A 15957-nucleotide genomic window follows, 5' to 3' on the forward strand; every position below is an offset into this window, starting at 1 on the left:
GATTTTTTTTTTTGCACAAATATTTAAAATATCACTCAATCGTTCACGTTTCAAAATTTAAAGTCAAATGTATAAATACTATTATTGTTGCATGTTGGTTATTCAGTTGATGTATATCATAAAAACACAATTAATTTCTCAAACTCGAAATTTAATAATATATATACATTATAAAACTATTCCATCATATCGGATTGCTACATATTATTATTAAAATAAATAAATATTTAATTTTACTAATTGATATTGCATATAAATCCTTTTACCATTAGTAAATACTTACAGTTATTATCTATAAATAATTATTTATTGAATGGCTCCTTAAACAAAACGCAAGTGCATTTAATTTTCAAGAAGAAAAATCATGTACTAAATGATCATAATATTCAAACAGTTTTTATTATCTCCTTGATTAAACATTTTAATTTTAGTTTTGAAAATATTTTCTGACTTTCCAGATTTTTGCTAATAATATAGAGTTATATTTTTGAGTTTTTAAATTGTACTCGATATTATAGCATAAAACAAAATATTTAAAATGTTGTTTTGAAAAAGTAAATGAATTTGTAGTAATACCTACTCAAGTATTTTTTTTTTTTGGTAAAAATGGGCACAATATACCGCCAGTCTAAAACCAAGCAAGCTGGCAAATCGATTGATACAATGATCTCAGAAAAAAATAATTTTATATTATGCTTCGTTCTTTGACATACATTTAAATAAAAAGACAGGGATCAAAATGTACTTTTCTAAACAATAACTGAACTTGCCTCAGAGGAGCCCTTCAATTATTTTGATTTTAATATATGGTACATTGTCAACAATGTTTTTGATGATTTATAAGTTATGTAAAGTAATTTAAGTTTTTAGTAAATAATTATTTTATGCATTGTTGTCACATAAATATTTATATAAATATATATTATATAAGTAATCGTAGGTAGATAATAAAAATATATCCAAAGTCAAACTTTAAGATGCAATTTTTGGATAATTTTACTACTATGAATTATGAGTTATCAACAAAATGTTATTGATAAAAATGTATTATCTTCAATCCAACCGTTAAATAGGTATAGCTAAATTCGAACTTTCTAAAATAATTTATGACAGGACATCATTTTTTTATTTCAAATTAACACATAAATATTATGTCACACAGTTGAAAAAATCGTGTTATTATGGAGAAACATGATTTGTTTTTTAACGATACTTACAACAGTATTGTTTTTTGGTTCTCTTCTCGAAAGAAAGCATTTTGCTACTAAACTTCGTAATTACTTGGGACCACTTGTAAGTTACTTCGAATTAGTATGTATCTATACCTATTATTTTAATTTTACTTAAAATATCATTGAAATCACCCAAACCATATCAATTTAAGAGCGATCACTTGAAAACCTCTTAGTACAATATAATATCATTATATACATTTATTGTAATCATGGTTTGGGGCAGAAAAGATTTTATTTTTATTTCAAAAGAACATCGACTAATGTAGTACAATAAATTCAAAGAAATCGAAAGTGTGGAATGTAGGAATGTAACTTTAAACTTTTGATCGTTGATTCGTTAATCTGATTAATTTTTTAAAAATGAATATATCATTTAGTTAAAAATGATGTTCCCGTTCATTTTATAAATGAATGATTCAAAAATGAGTTGTTAATGTTGATTTGGCATTTGGCGCTCTCTTGTTGAGGAAGGGGTGAAAGGGTCCAATCATGGATGTCGTTCAATATGAAAACCAGGTATTGTGATTCCAATATGGTTAAATCAATTATTATCGACACAACCATCCCAACCCTCTGAAAAATTCGAGTCACCTCGGTGTATAAATTGAACATTTTTAAACATAAATAAGATAACTAATATAATGGTATCTATGTTCTAAATAACATAAAAAATATTCGATGTCCTTGAAAAACTTAGTATGTAAGCATATTATTGGACCTAGTCTTAGTTTAGTAAATAGGATATTTCCTTAAAACTAATTTATTACTTTATTGATTTGTATTCATTAATACTTAGTTAAGTTTTCAAAAATGTATTAATTGATTAACAAAAAATGATAGTTACGTTTGATACATTATTATCAAAAAAAAAAAATGCATTACTGTTGTTGCATATTACATATATGTATTCGATTATAATATATAGTAATCATCTTCTTAATGTGCAATGTATTTTAGCATAGTTTAGTGTATAAGGTAAATATTTATAATGAGCGATGAGAAATTTAGTACAAATTCGTAGGCGTGCCAGGACTTCTATTTCAGGTGGTGTCTATGGTATTTTAGGGAAACCCAAAATATTATTATAATATTATAATAATATAAAATGTTATTTGGGTCCTCACCTACCACGACAATTATTTTTCTAAGGTATTCAACTTACCTATAACATAAATATACAATTATACAAACAATAATAACAATTATGTAATACAAAAATGTATTGTGACCGCCGACTATTAAGTGGTTCAATTAATGAATTTATTGTCTTTGACTTAAACTAAATCGTCATTATTTCGAAGTATTTTTATGCTATGAATGGGCTTGATTATTCAAAATGATTTCGAGTCATGGTATAGGTACTTATCGTATTATAAACGAAGGTTTTAGCACTCGAATATAAAATTGTGTACCTACCTACGTTACATTTTGTCTAATTTTGTAGAACAGTTTTATAATTCTTTTTTTTATTTATTTCACATTCTACTAATATTCAGATTATATCCTGAAAACTGACCCAGGGACTCGACTTTTAGAGTCCACAAAACTTTAGGAGATGCCTAGACTACCCACCCTCCTTCACGTACGCCTCTGAATTGTACAACAATTGAAAGAAATGAAAGGCCGACTAGTGCATGATTTCAGAGAATGCATATTTATACATATTTATTATTATTACTGTATTTATTAATATTTAGATGTAAGTTTTCAAAAAACTATTAACCATTGAACTGGAGCTATCTTAATATGAAATGTATTCATTTAATACTTTAGTACCTCTTTAAGGTTTTTCATAATTTGATTAGAGCGTCATGCAAACATAGTATGTTTGAAAGTAATCAAAAGCGTTTGATGTAGGATTTTAGAAAAAAAATACCTTTTAACGATATATTCTTATTACTCTATTCATTAACTTTTAGACGTAAGTTTTAAAAAATCAATTTATCATTTAAATGGAGTTTGCTTAACATAATTTGTACCGTAAAAGTGCTTAACTTGGGTCTCAAAGGTCGTTTTGGCATACTTTTGCTATAATTTTTGCTATCACGATAAAATAATATTTCATACCTACGGATAATTAATCAACACAATACTTGTCTTGTCAAGTCACTCTTGACCATCAAAGTCATTAGGTGTTTAATTATGATGGTTTAGTAAGTCTTCATTCATAAAAAGTAGGGCTTTATTGACAACAAAAGCAACATCAAATCCATTACGGTTTACTCAAGTAATAATTTACTTGGCTTAGATTTTGCTATGAAACATATTTATTCTTAAAGTCAGTTTAAGAAAATAAAATAAAATACAAAATATTTCACAAAGTATCGACGTTTTTTCGTTTTAGGCCTAACTTGGGACACTATATTTTTAATTACTTTTCAATATAATTTGGTTTCTTACCATGAGATAATATTATATCTTTTATTTCTTTTTTAATTTGACCTAATAATTACGTACGTCTTACTCATTCAAATTCATATGTCTAATATAAAATTATGAATATTTAAAATTACAATTTAGAATAGGTATTGTTCTATATTTATTGTATCTTTATTTACCTTATGATAACTGATATCCTATTTTAAAGACACATTCTTATGTAATATTGTAATATGTATATTGTAAGAAAAACATTTTGTTTTTTAATTTAAACGTTTCTCAAGTTTTTCTTCAAAATTAAATAGCTGCCCCAATAGTGTCCCTTTTCAATAGTCACACGAGACAGCCACAAAAATAAATAATATATAGAATCAAGAATACAATTAAAAGATGTATACAATTTTAAATTAAAATATATATTAATGAGAGACATTACCAGGAGACAAATTTTTGTATGAATATAAATTGACCCCTTGCAATGATTATTTACTGAAATATACTTATAATATCAAAGTTGAAGACTGCACCAAGTAACTCACATTTACGGTATGCTTTTAATATTTAAACACCTATAGGTATAACATATTTAACTGTAAGATTTTAGAAAATATACATTTACATATTTTATTATTATTATTCATTAGCATTGGACTTAAGTTTTCAAAACTGTGTTTATAATTTTATTTTACTTGGATTTAAATTTATGTTGACGTTATTATTAAAATATAAAAAAATCAAAAAGTGTTTGATGTTGCATATTACTTACATTATAATTGTTGATTAATACGCACCATCGAAGTGTTACTTAAAATATCGTTAGAGATATTATACCATTTCACTTAAAAAGATAGTATCAGTAGTAGCAGCATCCTCTTGATTATACAGAATTGATTCATGAAACATTTTTTTAGATTCTTTATTATAATTTATAAGGTTATTACTCGTATTTTGTTTTCATGGATCGTCAAAAAATGTCATTGTTTTTAGAGAATGTTTTTTGTAACGATGTATTGTTTTTATGTATCTTTAATTTTTAATTAAGTTTTCATGCTTGTTTTCATAATTTAATTAAAATAAATGTTTCCGTGGATGTAACTATCCAAAAAAAATTGCATTATTTCTGTTTTCTAATAATTGTTGTATGTATAGTTTAATATCCTTTAGAACAGCGGTTCCCAAACTTTTACGACCACGGCACCCTTAAAAAATTGTTTGTGTTTCGCGGAACCCTAATGTCTAATCCAACCTAACCACAATTTTTGTAAATTAAAAAAGGAAAATCAATTCCTTAAACTCTCAAGTCCAAATAATATTTTAATGATACTGTTAATGACTTTTCATTATTAAACTTGGTTTAAAAAAAATTTTCAATCAAACATTTTTTAAACAACAAACATTAAATAAACATAATTTTCTCAATAATCTCATACATCTAACGGAACCCTTGACATTGTTCCACGGAACCCTAAGGTTCCGCGGAACACACTTTGGGAAACGCTGCTTTAGAAATTTAAGTAGGTACATCAAAAGGGCTACAACTCATTTACGCACAATTTACGAACAATAGAAACCTTTTTTCAAAGAAACTTATCCGTGTATAGAGTGTACATAATCTACGGAACTAATAGTTTTTGAATTGGTCATTACTGATAGTGGATAATTATTATACTCGAACAACATTTTCCTCCACCCTTAATAAAGGCTGAAGATTTTCTGTCGCATCATATGCTGATATTATAGATTGGTGGGTTTAAAAATGTTGTTTGATCTTATTTATTTTGGAACAGCCGTTATAAAGAGTGTATTAAGACAACAGCCATTATTCATAATTTTGTCAAATTACAAATAACAAATATTACATTTTAGGTACAATCATTTTTACAAAAAAAATCATTAAAATGTAAAAGTTGCACAAATTACAATTACAATAATTTTTCATATCAAAACATTAATTAATTTGTTAATACATATTTAATATTTAATGGTACCTACGCGTTTGCATTAAAAATGTTAAAAGATCAATTTTTTGGATTTATAATTAGAATATATTTTTTTCATATAATTTTGTTTTATTAGTATTTCTATTCTACTGGTATTTTCTTTATTTTTTTTTTAGTGAATTAATTTTTAAATCAGCACCAACTAGAAATTCCATTAGTACCTACTTGAATAATTTGGTGAATGTGATGGGGGGAAGTATAAAATTGACTATTGAAGTGCATGTGAAAGTTTTCAACTCCGTTTGTTGTTCTTGGGCTATTGTTTGGTTTACTAGCTTGTAGTTCTGGCCCAAAATCAGTATAAAAATCAATACAATTTTTAATATATAGTCTGGAAAATTCATACTTATATTACATGGAGCTACTGAAATTCTTTCAGTAAATGCGTCTGGAACTTCATTAGAGTTTAAATAAGGTGAGCCGAAAAAGTATTTAAGCCACCTTACAATTTCAGAATCATTTTTCGAGTATTCTTATAATAACGCTTTATTTTTTTTCAAACGCTTGAACGCCCTGAACCAACTTTGTCCCAAATGAAATGTGCAACATACTATTTTACACCGCGGGAAACTCTGAAGAACAGCAATGTGTGCAGCTTTTTCGAAATCTGCATGAAATATTTTTACACTTAAGTTTTTTACTATAAAATGCATTAACAAGTTCATTATGGTTTTCCACATGGACACATATGTTGATACTTGTTTATTTTTCAAAAAACAATATACTAAATATAAATAATAATAATTTGTAAAAACATGAATTGTATACAATTGCATGAAATGTGTTGGTGCATACTTAAAGGTTCCGTCACCAAATACGTGTTCATTGTCACAAAGCAATTCCAAGTTATTCTTACAGGTAAATAAAATAACAGAATAGTCGTCACTTAAAAAACAAAATTGATTACCTTTATGCAACAACGTTTCTAAAATTTGCTGTAACGACTCGTCAAAGTTTGATGGTAGAGTGGGAAAATGTTTTTGTCGTACTACGTACATAATATTATATTGAACGACGGATCAGCTTCAAGTCACCATATTCCAGTGTTCAGTAACATCGGTATTTTTTAGCTATTGACGTATTAATTTGTTTGGACAAGTATACAGATCATTTTCTGCTTTTCTTTTCAGTGAGCTCTTTACAATTTCTCTTGATATAACCTGATCTGAATATGCATCATGTTTATGCTCCGCTTGAGATTCGTCTTCATTATTTATAATAATACTAGCATGCACAATGTATTAGTACACCGATAGTTAAAATTTAATTTTTTTATATACTTTATATTCTTTAAATTTAAGTGTATTCAATATCTTATAACGTTTTTCTCTCAGTGTCAAACAAGTAGCGTCCATGGTTGTTACACCGCAAATCGCAATCGGAGACTAAACTAAAATGTATAAAAGAGATTTGTACATTTATATTAAGGTTTACCAGTTATCGCCGGAAACGTTTAACAAAATTAAGTGTAAGATTAGAAATATAGCTATAAAATCATTAGCAATTAAAAATTAAAGCTTGTCCCGCACGACTCGTGTAGGTACTTGGCGAGCGTTTATGTCGTTTTTGATAGACAAAAATCCTACTTATGACTGAAATGTTACCTACTGCAGTGTTACCCACGTTTAGATGTGCTTACCACAATGATATTAAATATTTATGAAATAAAATATTTTTTACTTAAGTATTTACCACGTTTCACACTTTTTTATTTAAATAAAACGAAAATGGAACAAGAATAAAGTTAAAATAGTTACATATCACTGTATAGTGCCTATTCGATAATTTATCTCCTTTAATTACAAAAGAAAATATAGAAAACATTTATTACGATATGACCTTTAGAGTAACAACGAAGTATTAAAACGTTTAATATGAAATTGCAAGTTTTTTCAAAATTATACGGTAATCAGTTTTTATAAAATGTGGGCATATAATATCAACTAGTTAAAAAGTTGATTTTATTAAACATTTTAACTTAAATAGTTGGTTTAACTTCTAATTACATCAATAACTTGACTAGTTTAGTAACTTGAATTTTTTAACTGATTAAAAAATAATCCATCAAGTTAAAAATCTGTCTCAACATTTTGGTTTAATATTTATGAGCTTTCTTTGAAATTGTTCAACGGTTATCAATATTGTATACAACATTTCTTGATTGCTACTTGATGAGGTAGTAGCAACCAAAATTCAAATGATTTTTCCAATATTGTTTTCGAAAGTTAGTCATATTTTGTGACTAAAAACAAAATTAACATAGGTCAAACGTTTAAGTAAAAACAATATCGCTCACTTCTACAGCATCCCGAAGAATACCCATTATTTATCCATGAACTATAATTTACTATACTGATGTCTATTACAGTGTATATAGCAACATTTCTATTGAAAAAATAAAGATTTATTAAATACCTGTTGTAACAAACGGCGATGATAATTTAAAGATGTCATTTGTAGAAATAGTGTGGTTAAAGACAACAATAAATATAGCTGAATTCCAAGAAAAGCAACACAATGTTCGTACTATTTAGAGCAGAATATTTACTGTGTATCATTATTAGAGTTTTAAATAATGCATTTTTAAACACTAACAACTTTTCTTGTATTTCATGATATTTTTTGTGGTGTCGAAAAACATTGTTGGACACTAAATGTTTACCTCCGAATTATAGTATGCGAATTTGGTTGCTTAGTTTAGACTACAGAATGAGTGGTCTAGTCCCGCTCAGAACAGTTCTAACTATGTTTAAACGTTCGTAAGACGGATACAACACATATGTGCGGGTGAGACGTCATCTTAACCGAATATTGAACCATCCGATTGCGCACAAGTAGACAGTAGTACGTACCGCACAGTCGCATACTTATATCCCGATACAAAACGTAAATTTGTCGGAAATTATTATTGAGTACTCAAAATCCAAATGTCTCTGCAGTTAGTGAAGAGTACCTACTGTTTCAATAAAAGCAAAACCCGAGTGGTCTCGATATCGAGTGATAAATAAATGATAAATTAGATTTTATTAATATTTTTTATTTTTATATTAATATTACTAAACGCCAAATATATCAATGGTTATTGCCGTCGGGTCGTTGTGAAGACTGCGTTGGCAGTTACCACGGATAATTTGAAGAGTCGAGCCTCGATATCATCATCCATTGTTTAAATTTTTATAAAACGTGCGTACGTTTTTTATACAAAAATGACAAAATCCAGTGGAGACCTTTAGGCATTTTCAATGCGTTTTAGGGGCATTATCGTTGAGCAGCATTTGCGACAGTTGTACGCTTTAAGGCTTTAGTATGAGTGGTGCGGCAAAACTGAGACACAAACAAGGTGTGTACATTAACACGATGGCTGCACAGAATAAAAAGTGGTTAGACAGCAGCGGCAGTGCATCACACATCGCGGTGAGTTAAGGTCTCAGGGTCGTATGCATACATTAGTTGCTCCTCGTTATACGTTCGTTCGTAAGTTTCCACGTCGTCGGTGGCGGTGAGTGTCGACGCCGACCGCTCACTGAACACCGCGGTCATGGCATAAGTTCCTGGTACAAATAATATGACGCTGAGCTGAAAAGTTCAGTGAAATGGGAGGAGCTGATCCCCCAACCATCTCCAAGCCTCGCCTATGGAACGAGAAGTTGCACACGAATCGTGTCCCTAAATACGAAAATATAAATTGCGACATTCGAGTCGCGTCAGTGATTTTCTCGTTGCATGTGGGTACGCGCTGAGTCCTCGTTTATACTTAATGCAAGGTATACATAATAATATTATCCTTTCCACTTTGAAAGACCGAGGACTGTCATTTGTAGAAATAGTGTGGTTAAAAATAATAATAAATATTACACCAAATTTTTTTTTTTTTTATGGGAACATTTTTGTTGGTACGTCAAGTTTCGAACGAACTCGAGAAGTGATATTTTTGTTTTCATATTGAGTTATGGCTTTTTTTTTTTTTAATAAACACTTCTTTTTCTACATCCGCTGTTCGTTTGTGTGTTAAATTTGACCTCCGTATTTTAATATATAAATGTCAGTCTGCGAAATAGAACAAACTTCATTCGTATTCATTAGTAAATTAAAATTGATTATTTTTTGTTAATTTTAGGAACCGCTCTGCTGAATAGTTGTTGTCGAGCAAATGGTCTTACATAATCAATCCACAGTTACAACTGAATTTGAAATATTTCAAAATTGAAAATTTCACTCTCCTTGAAATATTTCAATGAAATATTGAAAAATATTTTTTCTTCTTTAAAACGTGTGTGTTCGATTAATGATTATAGATGATTATAAATAAAATAATATATTGATTATACACAGATAATATTGATGATGAATAACTTATCACTTATAATTAATATCAACCATGGTAAGCGAACTACACAGATATATAAAAATACTAGATAGCCGACTTGGAAATGATTTTGAAGCCCATAATAATAAAATATAAGTAATATAATATTAATAGTATAATAGTATAATATAATAGTAAAATATAAATATTGTTGATTAATTATTTCATGCTTGTAAATTTTATTTATAGTGCTGAAAAATAGTCCTGACAATATTTTATGAAAAAAATGTAAATATACCAAATATTACAAAATATACTTTGTTTATATAATATTATAAATTTTAATCATATGAACGTAGTTAGGGACTGGGAGAGTATCGCGTTTACGTGGTACAATGTACGAATATAATATGATTATTAAATAAATATAGACGTTCATTTCCCAACATTAATTTCTTTTATGGACAGGCTATTACTTGTTTCTTATTTTGTCAAATTCTCCTGGTGTATTTAAAAAAAGGTTTAAAAATAAATATCAAAATCTAAACCCCATTATTTTCAATTATTTCAATCAATAATTTTTATTTTTATTTTCACTGAAATGAAATATTTCAAGGAAATAAATTTCATGAAATTTTAAAACCCTATATTTATAACCCTCATAATTTGTTCATTGTTCACGAAGTTTAGTGGCGACGAAGGATGGTTTCTAGGAAATATTGTCCGAAAACGATTACAGCGATTATACTCATACACACTTAAATTCGTTTACATAGCACACACTTACAAGTCACTCTAATTTCATCGTGTTATATTGTCTATATTAATTTCCTTAACACACGACCGACTTCAGTCATCTTAAGGTTTTTAGTACTATCTTGTGTTGTCATTAATTGTGCAGATAACAATAATTAAGACCTTATGGCTTAAGGCACCTGCAAATGTGTCATTTTTTAGGAGTTGTGTTTAGGCAATTATTTCGTTCCTCTGATTTATGGTCGCACACACACACACGCACAAGTCATTCAATGTCTAGATCAAAATATTCAAAACCAATTTATGGACTTGAAATAGCCGTCGCACTGACAAAAATTAAAATACTTCTAGTGGCTCGATTTAAAAATGTAAAGATGTTGGTGTTGGTAAACAAGTTTACTTTGCATCAGTCGGAGCACTTTTTCAATTTTAGAAAAATTCTTGACGGGAATAAATATTTTACATTTTATAAATTTATACATTTTTAGTATTGAATATCTTCAAAAATATCAAAAATATCAAAAATATCGTCAGACCGATGCAAAGTAGACTTGTTGACCAATTAAAACATATTTACATTTATTAAATGGAAAAACTAGAAGTACTTAAATTTTTGTCAGTCGCTAAGGTCGATTTGATGAAAAATGAATTGAGTTTGCAGGGGCCTTAACCCGCCACCATACGAGTTTCAAATTAATGCTACTGCCATCGGAAACTCGCTGTAGTTATAACTGTTAAGAGTATACACATAATAACATTATATACAATATAATTTATATGTAAATTACTAATGAGACAACTGCATATACATCAAAAATAGAAACAAAACATAAAATTTGCAATTTAATTGTTAAATTTGTACCTAACATAAGTAGCTAGGTATATGGTCATATGGAATTTACATACAAAATGACCTCCACATAATATAATGTACATAAATTAATAATGGATTTCGCTTAGTCAGTATCCATATGATAATTACAATATATAGTATATGAATACCTCCGGGTAACAGAAATCAAATATACGAGGTTGTTACTAGTGCTCTAACGGATGCATATTCAATATGCATCGTCATGAAATAATGATAATAATATAAGTACATACCTTATGTCTTCTAAAGTTATTAAATGATTAATAATAAGGTATTTACATACAATATGAATAACACATAATATAATGTACAATAATGTACCTAGTACTTAATAACAACTTTTCTTTTGTTTAATAAACAAGTAAGTATGTATGACATTGGATTTCTATCTCATAAGTAGCTAGGTACATGGTCTTATGGAATTTACATACAAAATGTCCCCCACATACTATAATCTACATAAATTAATAATAGATTTCGCTTAGTCCGTATCCATATGAAAATTACAATGTATACTTCTGGGGAACAGAATTCAAATATACGATGATGCTACAAGTGGCGCGCTCTAACGGATTAGTATTCAATGTACATCATCACGAAATAATAATAATATAAGTAAATAATTTATGTCTTCAGTAGTTATTAAATGTATAATGATACATAATTTACATACAAAATAAATAACACACAATATAATGTATAAAAATTTAAATAGTACTAAATAACAACTTTCCTTTTGTTTAATAAACAAATAAGAAGATATGAAAATGAATTTCTATCTCAAAATTTGGTTATTGAATAAAACGTTAACACATTATAATGAAATAATAATAATTATAGAAAATAACTTATTTCTTATTCAGTTATTAAATGATTAATAATATATCATGTACATACAAAATGAACAACTTTTCTTTCATAAAAACATAAGTTGGTACAAAAAAGAATTTGCTTTTAAAAGTTATTACTATTGAATAAAGCATAAGTATCTACATAATAATAATAATAATAATATTGTATACAGCATAATTTCTATGTATAATTATAATGAGACAACTGACTTTACACCAAACATAGATAAAAATATAAAATTTGCAATTTAATTATTAAATGTATACCTAACATAAGTAGCTAGGTACATGGTCTTATGGAATTTACATACAAAATGTCCCCCACATACTATAATCTACATAAATTAATAATGGATTTCGCTTAGTCAGCATAATAGTATGATAATTACAATATATAGTATATGTATACCTCCGGGGAACAGAAATCATGTATACGAGGTTGTTACTAGTGCTCTAACGGATGCATATTCATATGCATCGTCATGAAATAATAATAATATAAGTAAATAACTTATGTCTTTTAAAGTTATTAAATGATTAATAATAAGGTATTTACATACTAAATGAATAACACATAATATTATAATGTATAATAATTTACCTAGAACTAAATAACAACTTTTGTTTTGTTTTATAAACAAATAAGGAGATATAAAAATGAATTTCTATCTCAAATTTTGGTTATTGAATAAAACATTAACATATTATTATGAAATAATTATAATTATAGAAAATTAAATTATATTAAATTATATTATTAAATTATATTATTAAATGATTAATAATATAGCATATACATACAAAATAATTAACACATAATGTAATGTATAGGAAAATACCTAGTACCCAATGATTTTCACTTTAATCTATTTTCTTTTATTCCATTTATTTCATATACTAATCATGTATTAAGTGTTATATCTTAGATAGTTTTTTGTTTTGTATAATCTTCCGTATTTAAATTTAAAAATGTGTTAGCTTTATTATGATATTGTTTACATTTTGTTATATTTTTAATGATAATTTGAATTAGAGTTAACTAATTCGTATTGAAGTTTTTAACTTACAGAAGGAGTTGCAACATTTCGTATTTTATACTCGTATTTTAAAATTATGTTAACTTGTTGTTGTTGTAATAAACTATTATTGTTATAATTATTATTATAATGAGTACCTATACCTACATCATTTTTTGAATATGATCTTATAATATATATTTATGTATTAGTTTATTCTAAATAAACCATGTGAAAAAATCTTCTCCTTTGAAAGTAGATAACTAGGAAATCTGTCTTTTGTGTCAGTTGAACTATTATAGATTACTGTTAGCCGTGATGAAAACCAGTCTTTTACATGTAACTCAAAATCGTGATCTGATGAATTGAATTTGTTTCTAGACAAATCTATAATATAAATAAACAAACAAAAATAATTATTTATGGTATGCAATTTTTAACTCAACAATATTTAAGCTACCTTTCATGATGCTCATAAACATAGGGTTAGGATAAGGACATAACCTGTCTATGGACCTTTTGAAGATAGCAAGTTACTGAAAAGTCTTTGTAACACACGTTTAATGAAATTCTTGATATCAGTGCCTCCGTTTCTTGTTATAAAAATTTGTCTGCAAAATTGAAGTAAGTCATTAATAGGACTATAAAATGGAATATGCATAAGTGATTTCTATGTACCTAACAGATAATATATACATACGAAAAATTGTCTTAACATTTTATATTCTTACCTCATTGAGTTTAAAATCTGGAATTTGAGTATTATCATGGTATAAGCCTAGGACTATGCATTCAGGTATATATATATATATACATTTGTTTAAACTAATTGTTCATTTATAATATTGAATACATATTGTATGAGCAGCATCTGAAGTAGAAAAATACTTAGTTTTTTATTTATTAATTTAATTATAACAGTTTTTAGTTACCAGCAAAGCATACTTTGATATAATTTGTAAGTAAATTAAATGAGTGGATCAATGAATTGCAGTGATTAAATTTTTTTCCACTATAACCTTTTCAATGTCTTTCATTTACATAAAAAAAAAACTCAAAGTTAATACATAATACTTACCACGATTAACAGCAAAATTATTAGAAACATTATTGAGTATATAATAATCATATAGCAAATCTCACTTGACATATAAGTGCTACTGAACATTTGTACATTGGGTTCCTGTGAAAAGTTTGAACTGTTATCAATATTGTACAACATTTCTTGATTGCTACATGATGAGGTAGTAGCTACAATTTGTGTTTAACGTGATTTTTCCAATATTGTTTCAGAAAGTTTTCTCGTAATTTGTAACTAAAAACAACAAAATAATTGGTTAAAGTAAAAACAATATCACACACTTCCATAGCATCCCGAACTATACCCATAACTTTTCGATGAAATTTTAAATACTACACTTGTGTCTAGTACAGTGTATTCAGCAACATTTCTTATGAAAAAATAAAGGTTTATTAAATCCATGTTGTAACAAACGGCGATGCTTACGAAGACGACTGATTTGAAGACGATCGGTTTGTGAACGCTATTACCAGGATAGGTTGTGAGCCGCACATCCGCGGGTTTTAAAAGAATAATTAAAACGAACGTAGCAGTAGGGGCGAATAAGAAAGGTTGAGAAGGCAAAAAATCGAGAAAAGAAAGTTAAACCGCTTACAATTTTTCGGATAAACAACAACGATAATGATAAAGATAAAAATGCGAGATAATGCAGCGACGCGCGACGGTTCTGCCGCACAATAGAACAATATAGAAGCGACACGCGATCAGCTGGTTGGGGTCTTGTTTACCTATGGGCTATGATCTGATGTCTGAACCTCCGAAAAACAAGGAAACGTTTACCAATATGATGTTAGACCCAAAGTGGTATACTGGTATTATGTAAACGTTCACTTCCACGTAGGCTGGGTACGCTGCGCGGGGTCGGCTTGTTTACCATTCAGTATTCATTATTCAGATTTCGTTTACTTTATCTCTAGATACCATTTTCAGGGCCCCAATCGCCCGTCCCGACCAATTCACGGAGTGTCGTACGCCTGGCCGCACCGAGGAAGTATGCGATTGTTCGGACTTCGGAATAAGGAACCTATATAGGCCCTACTATAGTACTAATACCTATATTACTCTATGTCCTGGTTTTACTGAGTTATGTCAGCGCTCCGATTCCTTATCATATTGATTCGGAAAGTTTTTTATTGTGTGGTCGTTAATAGTCGTATTACGATGGGTGGGTTGCAGTGGCGGTTTTGATGAAACATCAAGGGGGGGGCTATTTTCAATTTTTCGGGTCTCCCCTCTCATAATTACATACATCAAATAAAGAACACTTTTTGTTTATGGTCCTATAATAAATTACATATAACTTTTATTTTTTATTTCATAATTTAAATAGTTTAGTTTTATTGGAATACTTATAAAGTATCAGCCTCTGATTTATACTTACCTTTAACCGTATACATGTTATATAAAATATAGTAAAAAGTCTGTAGATTTGACTATAATCTAAAAAAATAAAATAAAT

The 15957-nt window shown here is 28.0% G+C and overlaps 2 long non-coding RNA genes across 2 annotated transcripts; both read right to left on the reverse strand.

Moving 5' to 3' along the window:
• Positions 1-13239: 13239 nt before the first annotated feature.
• LOC111038954 lies at positions 13240-14282 on the reverse strand. The gene is made up of 3 exons (XR_002605043.1): positions 14149-14282; positions 13878-14028; positions 13240-13804 (listed from the first exon to the last, which is right to left on the reverse strand). It is a non-coding gene; the product is annotated as an uncharacterized LOC111038954 (long non-coding RNA).
• A 67-nt stretch (positions 14283-14349) lies between these two features.
• On the reverse strand, positions 14350-15770 carry LOC111038952. Its single transcript, XR_002605042.1, has 3 exons — positions 14803-15770; positions 14561-14732; positions 14350-14447 (listed from the first exon to the last, which is right to left on the reverse strand). It is a non-coding gene; the product is annotated as an uncharacterized LOC111038952 (long non-coding RNA).
• Between the last annotated feature and the right edge of the window lie 187 nt (positions 15771-15957).

This window comes from Myzus persicae, unplaced genomic scaffold, assembly GCF_001856785.1.
Source record: "Myzus persicae strain clone G006 unplaced genomic scaffold, MPER_G0061.0, whole genome shotgun sequence".
NCBI classification, from domain to species: Eukaryota; Metazoa; Arthropoda; class Insecta; order Hemiptera; family Aphididae; genus Myzus; species Myzus persicae.